Below are 15,687 nucleotides of genomic sequence, written 5' to 3' on the forward strand. Positions count from 1 at the left end.
TTATTCCCATGGGTTTTTTTCACCTCAAAGGGGCCCCTAGCCTTTGTCAATCAAAAAAATGTTTCTAATAATATATTCCTTAAAATAGCCTATTGAATTTATCTTAATATGTACCAGCTGAAACATATAGCTGTGATATACTGGAGCTATATAAACTTATTTCTACATAAGAACGAGGACCGTGAGAAAAGACGTGTTCTTTATTATAAGGACGAGACCAGACTAAACATGACACAGCACTTCCAGGCATCAACTGCAGTTACGTAGTCACCAGTAGGCCTAGTATGTGCTAGAGCTCCACAACAAATAGTATAGCCATACTAATGTAAGACAAATCACTAGGCTCAATAAAATTAAAAAATACATTCGCTCAGAGGTAACATGTCATGGTAAAGGCTAAGCCTAATAATCCAAAGTAGGCTACTCAAAAAAAAGTTTAACACATGCAAAATGAAAAAAAATATTTACAAGTAGGCTAACATAGTCACCTGCTATTCTGTGGAATTCCTCCTTCATGGTCAGAGGTTGTGTCCAGAGCAAGGGACACTTTCCTTAGTTATGGCTCTACACACAGTAGCTTTCCCAATGTGTGATATCGCCAATGTTAGTAGGCCTAGGCTATATAAAAAAAACTCCCGTTTGCAGAAACGCAGGGCAGCCCACATTGCTCTGATGTAATGCCGCGTTCCAGATAGGATTTTGAGCTCGTAAGTTACGACTTCAAGTCACGACTCACGACTTCATAGCGTTCCAGGCAAACTGTCTGAATGCGTGGCATTCTCTGGATAAATGTAAACAAGCCGATATGGTAAAAGCTTGAGATTTGGCACATTGTCAGAGCTGGCAAGCTAAACATTGTATGCCTAATTTCGCTATGCTAAGAAATCGTACGTCACATTTTATTTATTGACATCATCGACTTTTCGCCGTTTGCATGGTCACGTTCAGGTTTACCTTAATGTTAGCTAGCTAGCACTAGCTATGTCTTGTCAACATATTTGGGCATCATTACATACACATAGCAGATTGTAGTGCAATTGATTACAACGTACACATTTACTTTACGTTGCCCTAAAGTTATCTTTGTCGCCATACCCATGGGGGCTGCCATCTTGCTTAGAGGGCCGTGTGACGTCAGAGAGCGCAACTGGGAGTACATCGATCTGGTACGAGTTCACGGGTGGGACGTTACGGGTTTGACTGCCATTCCAGTGCATTTTCACGTGTAGAAGGTCGGAAAAACACGAGTTACGGGTTGGAACGCGATTTCAGGCCGGAAAATGTTATTTAGTAGGCTAGATAGCCTACATACTGGAGTTTGCGGAAAAAACGGTAACGTTATTAGAATGATAGGGCATCCCATCACCAGTCTTAAAATCCTCTCCCTGTGAAACATGCATGCATTTAAAACTTCACGAAGTAATGCGCTTCCTCATTTGGGGAGACTGTTGGAACGGAAAACCCAGGCTTTCCCTTACTTGAGGCTTAACGAACTCAGTATTTGCACTGAACCCGCTTTCTGGAATACCCCCCTGCTTTCATGTGATTCAATCGTTGAACTCAAGCCGCCTGTCTTTTTTCCCCGCCGCAATATATCCTCTAGGGGCCCGTGGGTTCGCAGAACCCACGCACCCTATGCAAATTACGCTATGAAGACGCCGCAAAAGCATTCGTTTGAAGCACATGGAGAACAGAACAGGGGGGCTGCGAAGCGACTGATCGCGGCTGATTCCCGACAGCTGTAGGATGTCGGCAACCAGATTGAGTCCACCGATTTATCACCACAAAATAACTGACTTGTCATTTCCCCCTAGTGCCCTTACTCTAATGGTCTCATAAAACCTATAGGCTACAGTGTATGCCTGAGGAACAAAGTTGAGGATTGTGTCCCCAATGCGTCCGCTAAAGGATTCTTACTGAGCTGTATTTCATCTGTTATAGTTGTAGTTTTAGAGGTTACATTCGCGAGGATTTTGACGTTTCGACTCACCTGTCAATTTGTCGGTAGCTACTGTCGCCAAGCCTAGGCTGCTGTCTCTCACTCTCTTATATAGGCTACTAATCTAGCCTACATTCCACCACCCGGACGAGGCAGACAGACTGACTGACTTTGGGAAGCAAAGGAGTATTTCCGGGTGCCTGGGTTCTTGTTGTCAGCCTGCTGTAGGTCTAGTTCATGGTTAGAGTTAATTGTCTTGTTGGGCGTGGAAACGTGTTAATGCCTGTTAATGTAGCCTCGTAGGTAGGCTACTCGACCCAATCTCCTCCACAGGTAGGCCTACAGCCAACCAGAGAGCACCCTGATGTCGCAAGCTCATGTTGTTAGTCGAAAATCAGTCTGGTATGGATAGCCTACTCGCGATCGACAAACGATGTCGCCAATTCAAAATTCAAGGTCTGTTTATAAGCCATGTATCGGCCATGCTTCACACATGTTATGAATTCCTATTCCTTAGGACAGTGCAAACAGTAGCCTACAAAAACAGTGCAAATACAAAAACAGTGTAGGCCTGCGCAAATTACTATATATATATATATAAATCAGCGTTGGTTCTGAGGAATTTGAAATAAACAGCTACGCTGGGTGGGATTATGACAGAGAGGAGTTAAATTGCATTTTTTCAGATGGTTTTGTGCGTGGCTGTAAGCCAGCGCACCAAAGATAGCAAATGTCCGGTTGTCACTCCCTCCCATAGACATTATAAAGAACTATGGTGCGTTCGTTTATAACTGGGAGGTGGCAAATTGCGACTTGCTACTAGGAATTATTAAATAAAACAACGCATGAACTCGCACTTCCTTGTCGCAAATTCGGATATGTTTCTCAGCCCCCAGTTGCTCGAATGCACTAGATATAACTAGGTAACTGTGATATAATGGTATATAGCTCGAATGCACACAGGTCGGAGGTAGGTATTTTGCCACTTGCGACTTGCCACTTCCGACCATAAATGAACGCACCACTAGACTGACCATTGTGCTGTAGAATTCCAATGGACTCACGTCCGACGTGGCAGCCATCTTGTGCAGGGCATCCCACTATGTGACGTCAATGATCCCACAGATTCAGTGTATATTTTAAATGGTAGATGTTAGATTATCTGGGAGAAAGTCCCTGTAATTGTGCATAAGTGGCATTTCCTACCACTGGGATTAGCTGGAATGCTTGTATATTTATATTGTGACAATTTTTTTTTTTTATTGTGACTTGCCAAGAGATTAGCAGCCCCCCTCCCCCTGCCAGTATACTGTTAAGGTCTACTCTGTATCTGGTGTATTCTCCAGGGTTCCCACTAATTTTTACCAATAAAAATTACAACTCTACAATAAAAGAATCCAAAGCCTCGGTGTCTCTCACGATCTTGACCGGGACCTTGATGTCACTCCCCACTAGAGACCCGTGACCTCACGTGACATAAGGCAAATCAGCAGGATCCACCTGCTCTTGCATGTCAGCATGAACCGCCAAGAACAAGGCCTAACCCAGCCTGGGTGTGACTCCGAAGTGCCAATATCGCCCGAGCCCGCTCTCCAAGAAAACAAACTGGCGCAGCCAGGAGAGCAGGTTTCACTGAACTGGTTACAAATTTGGTCTTGGACTTTGCTTCCAAAACAGGACAATCCTGTTTCCAGTGCCCTTTCTGCTGACAATAATGGCAAACATCACCCCCATCACGCCACTTTGGTTCAGGACGAAGAGAATCATATTAGTAGTAGCCTCCCTTAGTAACTTCCCAAATTCTAGTCAAGGCTAACTGATGCTCATGGTGAAGGAGCAACAGCTCCCTCTGCTGCTCAAAAGCGAGGCTGCACTGGTACCCAGAAGTAGACCAGTTGCCTCAGCGCTCGAGGGGGACAACCCTTCCGCTAGAAAGGCCGCAGCAACCAGACCTTCCATCAACGCCACTCGAACCTGGTCTCTAACTTATTACCACCTATGTCAGTATCATAATGTTCAGCTAATTGGTCTTTTGGTCTAGCAGGAGGAGCCCTCAGATTTTGAGGTACCCCTATTCGAGTTACACAAGTGTTTTTTCATATCCGATATGTCTATGAAATGGATTGTTGTTGACTTTTATTTTGGGCTATTCTACCTAGCCCAATCTCTGAAAAAGAGTCCCATTAGGCCAGTCCGAATAGGGGAATAAAGACCATAACTTGAGAATGCTCACTCTTATCTTCATCAGATTTGCTGAGGTATTTGACAGGTGTCTGCCCTACATCACAAAAGAGACATCATTTACATATACAAATACTGAAATATAGTACTGTAAACATAGCTTTAGTTTAGGTGGAAATTGTAAATAAAAATGTGAATATAGCCTACATGTAGCTCCCCCAGTCCAATTCTTTGTGTATTCATTATTTGCTGTGCATTGTCCCTTGTGTTTCCTGTGTCATCTTGTAAGTTTGTAAACTTTGTCTTTTGTTCTACACTTGAGTGTGTACTGTGCCTCGGTTTCATTGTTTAGTCTTTGGTGTAGTTCTTTACCCCTCTTGGTGCCTTTAACATTTTGTGGAAACGTGTTAGACTTGCCCTTGGTGTAACTGTGTGACTTCATGCCAGGGTGATGGAGAATAAAAATGAGAATGCATACTCGTGCTGTGACATGATTTTAAAGATATTTTAAAGTTTCAAATTATGGTCCAGGCAGTGATAAGACTCATGTATTTGTCATTTGTCTCCTCTTCCTCCTTCTACCTCATGCACACTTCCACATAGTTTCATTTAGCTTATCTTTTAGCCTTCATGCACAGTTTGTCCTTAGGGAAATATCAGTATAGTTTTACTTTGTTGTATATGAAATGTGTTGGTTTGTCAACCTCTAGTAGTTAAGAAATGCTACATATATATATATATATATATATATTTTTTTTTTAAAGAGGTGGGTAAACTGAGTTTACGTGGGTATACCCTCCACTACACGCTTGTTTTCATAGGCTAAATAGTTTATAGTTCTTGTGGTGTTGACCTTAAAACCTTTAGGTCAGGGGGCCTAAACTTGATACACAGCCTCATCTGCAGGTGCCTCCCCAGCTGAAGCTTGTTTTCTTGTGGGCCAGATGCCACCAGGCGGATAGTTCACACACACACACACACACACACACACACACACACACACACACACACACACACACACACACACACACACACACACACACACCTACAGTAAGATGACCCCAGGGTGATGGGGTGTTATGCATGATGAACCCCAGCTTGTCAGTTGCTCGTTTCAAAAGACCATTTTAGCTTCTGGGTTGATTCTGAGACTCAGTAAGGACTGTCCCTTTTCACTCTTATAATCTAAAACTACCATACTTTAGTAGAGTTGAAAGGTAGTTTGCATTGGCCAGCTGTTAGTTACCACGTTTGAACCACATGAGCAAAATTTGCATCTTATTTGATAAGATATTAAGATATTTGAAGTCAACAGATACTCAGAAACAATGAAATAAATCTGCAATTATTTATTGTTTATATCAATTGATGTTAATGTTGTCTTGGTATCTTAAGGTTGTGTTCAACAGTGGTGAAATGAACTATTTCAGCATGAGGAGTAGGCTTGATATTTTCAAAATCAAAAACACTTTTCCTGCCATTTCCTGAGTCTTACTATAATTATTAGTGATATAATTCTATATAAATATAACTGGAGTGAGTGCTATTAACAAAACAAAGTTCTGTTTCACATGATGTGGCCCAAGCACACAGACTATCCTACATGAATATGGTTGTGCTCTTATAACTGATATCTCTTCATCAATCACTCACCTGCTGACTCCATCACCTGCCCAGCCAGCCTACCAGGCCTTGCTCTCTCTACTCTGTCTCTGATCAGGAACACCAAGAAAGAAAAAAAATGTTTCGCATAGTGCATGCAAATCATTCAGCAATGTAATGCATGGAGCTAATATGTTTACCTAGTGTGTGTTATGTAATCCCTGTAGAAAACCTGCCCAGTGTAAAGTAACTGGTAATCCCTGTTTTGCTTGTTGTTCCAGCAGGGACCTTATCTCCACAACCTGATACGTCTCCTGCTGCCTGAGGACATTCGCCACATTCCCACAATGCACTACAGTAGCTCTCAGATTACAGCTCACGTTCCCTGACCTAACAACAAGGTCAACTCCACCTCCCACTTCTGAAATGCCAAATTTCCCCCTAGTGGGATTATTAAAATATTATTCATCTTCTTTATCATCTGATATTTTCTCCTCATTCCTTAGTAAGAGTTAGTCTGGGCAGCTACTTGAATTGCTTTTTTGGGGAAATTCAAAACTGGAGATTTTTAGTGCTAGTTAAGAGGATGTATTATTTGTGCCTACGGCTCCTGGTATCATACAGTACTATACTAGTAGGACCCCGGTCACTGCTGCTTGGATCCATCTTACCCCACTAAAGTTCATCCTTGGTTGTGAAGGTGCGTTTATTCTTTGTTGGGGAACTGTCACATATTCAAAAAAGCTACATGTTCAACAAAGCTACAGGCTTATTTCCCTGAACAGATTTTAGAAGAGTGGAGCATGTTGGAACATATGATTATTGTCCTTGCTTATAGGAGGAACTACTCAAAAAACTCACTGTTTCATTAAACCATTATCATGTAGTGTGCCATCTATTTATTGACATTTGACCCCCCAGTGGAGCTCTTCATTCCTGATGACATCCTGATGCAAATCCAGCTCTCTCAAAATGGCTACTTAAGTTCTTCTGTCTTACTGTCTCGTTGTGTCTTGTGTGTACCAGCTGAGTTAATATCTCCATCAGCATCCTCCTCCTGCTCAACAAATAACAACTATTATAACTAACCTAGTTCTGTCTCCTTCTGCCCTGTGAGTGCTGATGGACGCTATTCCTTGATAACTCAGAAAGCCACATCTTCACATCCAACAGTTTCCTTTTTTGTCCTTTCTTTCTTTCTTTCTTTCTTTCTTTCTTTCTTTCTTTCTTTCTTTCTTTCTTTCTTTCTTTCTTTCTTTCTTTCTTTCTTTCTTTCTTTCTTTCTTTCTTTCTTTCTTTCTTTCTCTCTCTCTGTCTAACAGATTTGCATGGTCAGAAAATGGAGTCCATTCCCTCTGGTCCAGTCCTGAACCATTCACATTGCATTACGTTTCACTGAATCATTCACATTATGTTTCACTGAAACTTTCACATTATATGACGTTTCACTGAATCATTCACATTATACTATGTTTCATTGTGGAAATAATGAGATGAATGGTTATATCCACATGCTTATGCATTAAAAACTCCTCATTGTTCTTTGATGAAATTATTATAATTTCTATGTCATGTTGCCTTTGATTGATTGATCGACTCTTGACCCAAGAAAGCTCCCTCTGGATACACATCCATCTCAGTTTCTACTGTGCGCTTCTGTCTTGGAACAGCTGAGCTGATGTTGTTTCTCCTTCCTCACTGTGTGAGAAACTGTGTGGATGGAATAATAAATATCACTCTTTTAGGAAACCCTAACCATAAACTGACTAGTGTTATATTCTTATTTGTCCATCCTTCAAGCTTTCTGCACACATGCACGCACGCATGCACACACACACACACACACACACACACACACACACACACACACACACACACACACACACACACACCCACGTAAGATGCCCCCAGGGCGATGGGGTGTTATGCATGATGAACCCCAGCTTGTCAGTTTGTCGTTTCAAAAGACGATTTCAGCTTCTGGGTTGATTCAGATACTGTCCTCATCAACCTGTAAACAAATTCCACCATAGTTCAATTGAGTTGAAACTTATTTTACATTGGGCAGCTGTGAACCAGGAAGTTAGCACACAATGTTTGAACCAGATAAGCAAAACTTGCATCTTATTTGATTATTGTAATACTCAACACAACAGATACCCCCAAAAAAGATTAAGTAAATATGACATTATTCATATCATTTGATGTTACAGGCATGTTATCCTGGTTTAGTTGCGTTCAACAGTGCTGAAGTCAACTATTTAATCATTAGCTTTGTAATCAGATACTCTGCATTTAATCAGCAGATAAAACAGCATACTTGGTTTTGGTGGGTAGTAGCAGAGCCTTGCATACGATCTGGATGGAAGTGTAATATAATGTGTCATATCATTTTAATACAGTCCATAGTGATGAATCCCAAACAATCTCTGAATTGTAAAATATTTTCTAGTCGGCAGTTCCTCATAGTTCTGAGGAATGTACTGTATTAGAAACCCCTGTGTGTGACTTTGTTTCATTGTTGTCTCTCTCCTGTATGTCAAGACTCTACGTGTTTGTAGGGGTGTTGTAAGAACATGTTTTCATAGGCGTGTGTTTCTCAGTTTGAAATGACTGAAGTATAAAATGACAAGTATGTCCTTTACATCAGAATGCACCAGCAGTCAGATCATGTTGTGTAGTTATCTGATATACTGTCTTAGGTCAACTAATCGGTATTCATCTTAAATGGCACATGAACTTGAGCAGGTTGGTGTTGCATCCAAACACATTGCTCAAATATATTAAAGGAGTAGTAAAGGGAAAATGCATGTTTAGCCCTGTTTTAAAGTTACTTATGATCATATACAATGGTTCAGATCAAAACGTTGACAAAACTAGCACTAACACCTCGGTGAGTTTCTTGTCTTTGAAATTGAGAGTTTAACATGTTTTTTGAAAGATTTTTCAAGGTGCCCACCCACATCCATTGTATGACCAAAACGGTGGTAGAGCAATTATCAGACTTTCTCAAAAGTGCTAGTTTTGTTAACGTTTTGCTCTGAACCAATGTATATGATCATAAGTAACTTTAAAACAGGGCTAAACATGCATTTTCCCTTTACTACTCCTTTAAGGGAGCACTTAAATCACCAATCACCATCATCGCGGATCTCAATGAATGAAATATCCATGTTGAAAATCTTTATTGATTACATTGTGTAATTTGTCAAGAACAAAATGATGTATGAATGGTCAATGGAAACCAAAATCATTAACCCACTGAGGGCTGGATGTGATGATTAAGAGTTCCCTTTAATTTTTTTGAGCAGTGTATATTATGGGGATACATACTGTCCGTAAAAATGTACCTACAGTCATGTGTTATGATATGCAATCATTTTTAGATAAACCAAGCTCTAATAAAGGCCCACTGTGATGAGTGAGTTTCACAGTGAGGTGCAGGACTGGAATTAACTTCAGGTCATTGTTCAAGTTAACCAAACTCATTTTCCTACTCCATGTGAAGATAACATTGCACCTTTACTTAAATACATTTCCCCAATACTGACTTGTTCTGAATAAGTCTTGTCGCTTGTATATGCTTATTCAGATACTACAAGCCAACCCCACAATGTCATGCAAATTCAATAGCCTCAGTGGGTGTACTTATGACCCGTCTCCCTGTCACTGAAGAGTGATCCACCTTTGATCAAAACATGACAGGTGAACTGCATCTCCTCCTGCTCCTGTTGGGTCTCTGTCGTACGTACTCATTCTTACTGGAACCCTAGATAAGCACCGCTTAAGGCGCTGAGCTGTAGGATTTGACATTTAGGACATTTAAAATAATATCTACCCAATAAATGATTCCCTTATTTTCTCCTTCAGGGGTGCAAGGTCAGAGTCTGGAGTCCATTCCCTCCAGTCCAGTCCTAAAGAAGCCTGGAGAAACTCTCAGTCTCTCCTGTAAGGCGACTGGGTTTAATTTTGGACAGTATGGAATGAACTGGATCAGACAACCAAGTGGAAAAGCGTTGGACTGGACAGGTGTTATTTGGAATGACGCCAGCAAAACCATCTATGCAGAAAGTGTAGAAGGAAGGATTGAAATCACCAGAGAGAACTCCAACAGCCTGGTGTACATGAAGCTGTCTGGTCTGAGGCCGGAAGACTCGGCAGTGTATTACTGCGCCCGATAAGCACAGTGATGTGAGTGAGTGGAGGAGCTGTACAAAAATCCCTCAGAGAATATGACTGTACTAGAACCATGGGAGGGCAGTAGAGTACAGATAGTGAAGTAGTGATAATGAAACACACACACACACACACACACACACACACACACACACACACACACACACACACACACACAGCTGTCTTTAAAGTCATCCTTTTCCCCAGCTTCCTCTTGGCCCAGCGTTTATTCGTATGCGTCCTGTTGTTTTGGGGCATTCTGGGTGCCTGTTTTTTGGGCCTTCATTTTTAATTTTTGAATCTGGTACTGCCGATTCTGAACCAGACATCCTGAAGTTCTCATCAATGCTCTGATGGCTCTCATGGCACCAACCAACCAAGTCAGCTACAGCAGATCGTACGGGAAGGTAGAAAAGGACGATGACAGTAGTCAGCACACATGTGACGAATATGGCAGCCATGTTGATCCTGCAAGCATGCCTATGCTCCCCTGACTTCCCCCTTCACCCTCCTCTTGCTCACCTGAGAGACAAACCCGCAAAAATAAACAAACTAAACAACTGGTGTAACCAGGCCAGTGGCTAAAGCAGTTACACTGATGATATCATAAAGTCATAAAGACCCACCATGATTGGTTTTGGTGTCCTTCTTCCAGTCCCTAGGTGTGGGTTGGGGTTAGAATAAGGGTTGGGGTTTGGGCAGGATCTGACCTATAAGGCAAGGGGTAAAGATTGGAGTGAAAGGATGAACATGTGGAGGTTTGGGGTATAGTCCCATAAAGTCATCCCCACCGGTTCCCCGGTCTCCCGGGTTGGAGTTCAGTGGAGACCGGGGTTCAAGACCCGGTGGGGATGACTTTATGTTATCATCAGTGTAACTGCTTTAGCCACTGATTGCTACAATTAATGTTATGGAAGCTGCTGCTAGTTGTTGTGAGACTCAGATCATAGTATGCTTGCTGCATACTGTATACTGTAAGCTTATACTCATTAATGAGTGTGACAGGGGTCATGCTTGGGACAACAGTAATAAGTTCTGCCATGTGTATATTGTAGCTGTCTAAACTCTATTTCCAGCATGGTCTGTCCTTGTCACACAGACACTGCCTGATATCTTAAAAACAACCATGTTATAATATCACTGCTTCTTTTGGCTTCGCTTTTATTATTATTAATCATTTTACAATTATTATTATTATTATTATTAGTATCATTATTATTATTAATATTATTGTTATTATTATTATTATTATTATTATTATTACTGTTTTATTCTAAGAGTATCTAGATGACAGAGGGACTGGAAAGTGAAAAGGTGTGACATACAATACAGTATAATCCTGTTCAAACCAGTTTCAGACTTGGAAGATATTGTGAGCTCCCTGCCGTCCCTTTCTGAACCATAAACACACTTAAATGATCTTTGCATTGACCACTGCTGAATTAGCTTACTGATGCATTTTCATATCTATTCGGGGTGTTCTAAACATTCTGAAACACCATCCTCCATAGTATATTGTGTTAAAAACTGTAAAACTAGGTTTATGCAAATTCCCCCCATAGAACACCTCCCTTCTTTTCCTCTAACTTATATCAGCATGTCTTCATGTGTTTCTCTGAGTCCTGGAGAATAGAGGAGAGCAGCTCTCACCAGTTCACCATCTTCAACACCAACCATGTTCCCGGGATCTCTGCTGCTGCTGCTGGCAGCTGCTTCCTGTGAGTCTGCCTGGACTTGGGAGATCAACACAATAAAGACAGATGACTTAGTTCAAACATGTAACATGTCATTTATTTTTTTCTCTTTTTTCTCTACAATGTTGTTCATGTATTTCTTTCCTCAGGTGTGAACAGTGAACAGCTCACTCAGTCCGCCTCTAAGATTGTCGAGCCAGGTCAAACACTGACCATCACCTGTCAGGTCACCTATTCTGTGGGCAGCTACCGGACAGCTTGGATACGTCTACCTGCTGGGAAAGGACTGGAGTGGATTGCAGGCATACAAGATGGATGGACTACAAATTACAAAGAGTCACTGAAAAATAAGTTCAGTTACTCGTTAAACTACGCCAGCAAAACTGTGACTCTGAAAGGAAAGAGTCTGCAGCCTGAAGACACAGCTGTGTATTACTGCGCCCGAGGAGAATCACAGTGAGAGAGAGAGGTGGGAGAGTCGTACAAAAACCACTTCCCTGTTCAGCACAAGCAGAAACATCACCTCAACTACAGCTGATATCAATGCTCCCCTACTGCAGGATAACACACTGAGTACTGTGTCATCAGACTCAACACTGGAAGTACCAGAGGACATCCATGACAAAGACTACCTCCACCTGCCAATGACATTACCAAAGTATTATGAATAATAATGATGATGATGATGATGATAATACTAATAATAATAATAACAACAACAATAATAATAATAATAATAATAATAATGATACTTATAATAATTATAATAACAGTAATACACTTTGTGTGTATAGCACCTTTCATAGAAAAATTCAGTGCTTCACATAAAAAAGACACAAATAGACATAAAATGAACATAAAAACAAGGATAGAGTTCCGTATTAAATGTAAAATAATATGGAAGATAAAACCCACTTGATGAAAATAAGATAAAAATAAGAAATAAGATACAAATAAAGTTATGAAAATAAAGAAATCAAGTCAAATACACCATAAAAAAAGAAATGCAGCAGAAATGCTAAATCATAATAATGGCTTCCAAGGCCAAAGGCAGATAGTAATTCCCTTTGTTTCCTTGACTATAATTATACAAAGCAGACGTAAATCCCTTCATCTCCTTTAGTATGATTTAATCAATGCAGATGGAAATTATCCTCGCATGCCCTGTTATTAGTATATGGGGCCCACGGCCCAAGGCAGACGGTAATTCCATTTGCCTCCTTTAATATAATTACATGGTTAAAAATGTAAAAATAAAATAATAAAAATAAAGAAATAAAGTAGCTAAAATATAATATAAAATAGAAGAAGAAAAAAGTGCAGCAGTAAGCAAGTGCAAAAGCGTTTCAGGCCTGAATCAGGAAAGTCATCGCTAGATAAAGGTTAAAGTGAAGTTACAATAATCTAATAAGATAAGAGAGAAATTATACCATTATATATTCCACACAGATAAATAAAAAGTCCCTGGTCATGTCATTTAAAAAATCAGGACACAGATATTAAGATTATCACCTATCGCCACCTTCTTAAATAATGGCCTACTGTAAGTCATTTTTTGAGGAAAACTATTTTTGGCCTGAGTCATATCTTCATGATTATGGCCACCTCTGGTAAAAAATATTAAAAACCGACATGTTTCGACCGCACTGGTTTCGCATGTTTCAGTGCAGAGAATACCCTGAAGAGAGAATGCCCTGAAGAAGACCAGTGCGGTCGAAACATGTTTGTTTTTGTGTGTTGGCTGTAAGCCGACACACCAAGGAGAGGGAATCCTTTTTGTCCGTGCTTCTTGCGTCGTGTTGTTGACCTGCAATTCCATTGCTGCTACCACAAGAGGCAGTAGTCCCAGAACATCAAAACCAAAAGACTCAACTGACCCCTACATGCGTAGTTTCTCTCCCTATCTGTGTGTGTGTATGGGGTGTGCAGGGGGTGGGGGGGGGGTTGGGGGGTCCCAACCCCAACCCGTATTCTAACCCCAACCCACACTAGGGACTGGAAGAAGGACACCAAAACCCACCCGCCAATCTCTACTGCACAAGTAGAGTAGTGGTCAGAGCATTGGACTCCCACCCAGGAGACCAGGGTTCAGGACCCCGTGGGGATAACTTTATGGGACTATACCCCAAACCTCCACACGTTCATCCTTTCACTCCAACCTTTTTATCCCTTACCTAAATTCCACAAGTAGAGAAGTGGTTAGAGCATTAGACTCCCACGCATGACATTCTCAGAGATTACCGTCTATGCTGAGCGAAACTCCTCTAGTCTATATGTAGCTAAACAAACGCTGTTGTTTACGTTTTGTAACGGATGTGTCCAGGTGACAAGACCCATCTTAAATTATTAGTCATAATTTCATGTCATTTCAATTCACAGCTATTTCAGTGGCATGACTAACTTCCGTCCTACCAGTCCTGAACAGAAACAAGCCAGCCATGCACATAAGCCAGGCTTGACCTGGCCTGGTTTATTATGAGTGCAAATTGATTAATTCTCTTCTTCTCTCAGGTGTGAACAGTGAAGAGCTCACTCAGCCAGCCTCTATGACTGTCCAGCCTGGTCAAACACTGACCATCACCTGTAAGGTCTCCTATCCTGTTACCAGCTATGGCACTGGCTGGATACGACAGCCGGCAGGGAAAGCCCTGGAATGGGTTGGATATACCAGCAATGTAGGAAGTTTATACTACAAGGACTCACTGAAACAGAAATTCACCATGACCAGAGACACCCCCAGCAGCACTCTGACTCTGAAAGGACAGAGTCTGCAGCCTGAAGACACAGCTGTGTACTACTGTGCTCGACGGTAATATGTATCAACCTGAAGGGGGCGATCTTAGTCTGTACCTCAAGAAGAAGCAGTCCAGTGAAAATCCATAGGTTGCTGCTATTAAGTTGAAAAGATGAGTCTGACGAAAAGATGAGTTTGACAAAACATTTCCTAAACAAAACACAGCTGCAACCTATATCTCAATCACTATACACATGTATTGTTGTTTCACTGAAATATAGGTTATTAAAACGAATGAGTTATCTATACTTTCATTCACACTAAGATTGTTAAACATCACATGACACCATTTTCCCTTCATCTTTATTTTCTTTAAGACAGTAGCAGAGTGGAATTGCAACGTTCTTGCAATGTCATGCCTTTTAGGTCCATACACAAGCATGTTGATCCATGTGAATGCTTCAGTAAAAGTTAAATGTATCCCTTACAGTACCTTGATGTGCCGTGTTCTAATGAGTAAAAAGATTACAACTTTAACCTACATCATCATTCCACTAGTTATATCTGTGTCCTTCAATTATGCAAATCGTTTACGCCTGAATGTCCTCCCTCTCCCTCCACTTCTCCCTTATATAACCAGTCTGTGTGAGTCCTAGTGAGTCTCTCCTCATCTCTCCCTCCACCTCTACCTTATATAACCAGTCTCTGTGTGAGAGTAGTGAGTCTCTCTGAGTCCTGGAGAATAGAGAAGAGCAGCTCTCACCAGTTCATCTTCAACACCAACCATGTTCCCTGGATCTCTGCTGCTGCTGCTGGCAGCTGCTTCCTGTGAGTTGGGTTTCTTGGAGAAACACAACAAACATTAATGGTTTTTATATTGTGAGTGAAAATTGATTAATTCTCTTCTTCTCTCAGGTGTGAACAGCGAAGAGCTCACTCAGCCAGCCTCTATGACTGTCCAGACTGGTCAAACACTGACCATCACCTGTAAGGTCTCCTATTCTGTTAGTGGATACTGGACAGCCTGGATACGACAACCTGCAGGGAAAGGACTGGAGTATATTGGGATGATATATACTGCACAGACCCTCTACAAAGATTCACTGAAAAACAAGTTCACTCTCACAGTCGATGGCTCCAGCCGGTCTCTGAGTCTGAAAGGACAGAGTCTGCAGCCTGAAGACACAGCTGTTTATTACTGTGCTCGCTACCACAGTGGTACAAACCAACATCACTCCAGTACAAAAACTCTCCACTCATGTTTATATATATCAACTTGAAGGGGGCGATCATAGTCTGAGAATAAAATGCAGCCCTGTGGTCGTGTGAACTGAAGACTAAATATAGAAAATAGAATCAAT

The 15,687-nt window shown here is 41.3% G+C and overlaps 2 gene segments (V, D, J or C); both read left to right on the top strand.

Moving 5' to 3' along the window:
• The first annotated feature begins 9,420 nt into the window (after nucleotides 1–9,420).
• Nucleotides 9,421–9,903, top strand: LOC311309691 (immunoglobulin heavy variable 3-33-like). The segment is given in 2 exons: nucleotides 9,421–9,427; nucleotides 9,593–9,903.
• Nucleotides 9,904–11,573: 1,670 nt separating this feature from the next.
• The window catches only part of LOC311309692 (Ig mu chain C region membrane-bound form-like), a 117,927-nt gene continuing 113,813 nt past the window's right edge, over nucleotides 11,574–15,687 (top strand). The window contains exons 1-2 of the C gene segment in view: nucleotides 11,574–11,616; nucleotides 14,104–14,401.

This window comes from Borostomias antarcticus, assembly GCF_949987555.1.
Source record: "Borostomias antarcticus genome assembly, chromosome: 5".
In the NCBI taxonomy this organism is placed as follows: Eukaryota; Metazoa; Chordata; class Actinopteri; order Stomiiformes; family Stomiidae; genus Borostomias; species Borostomias antarcticus.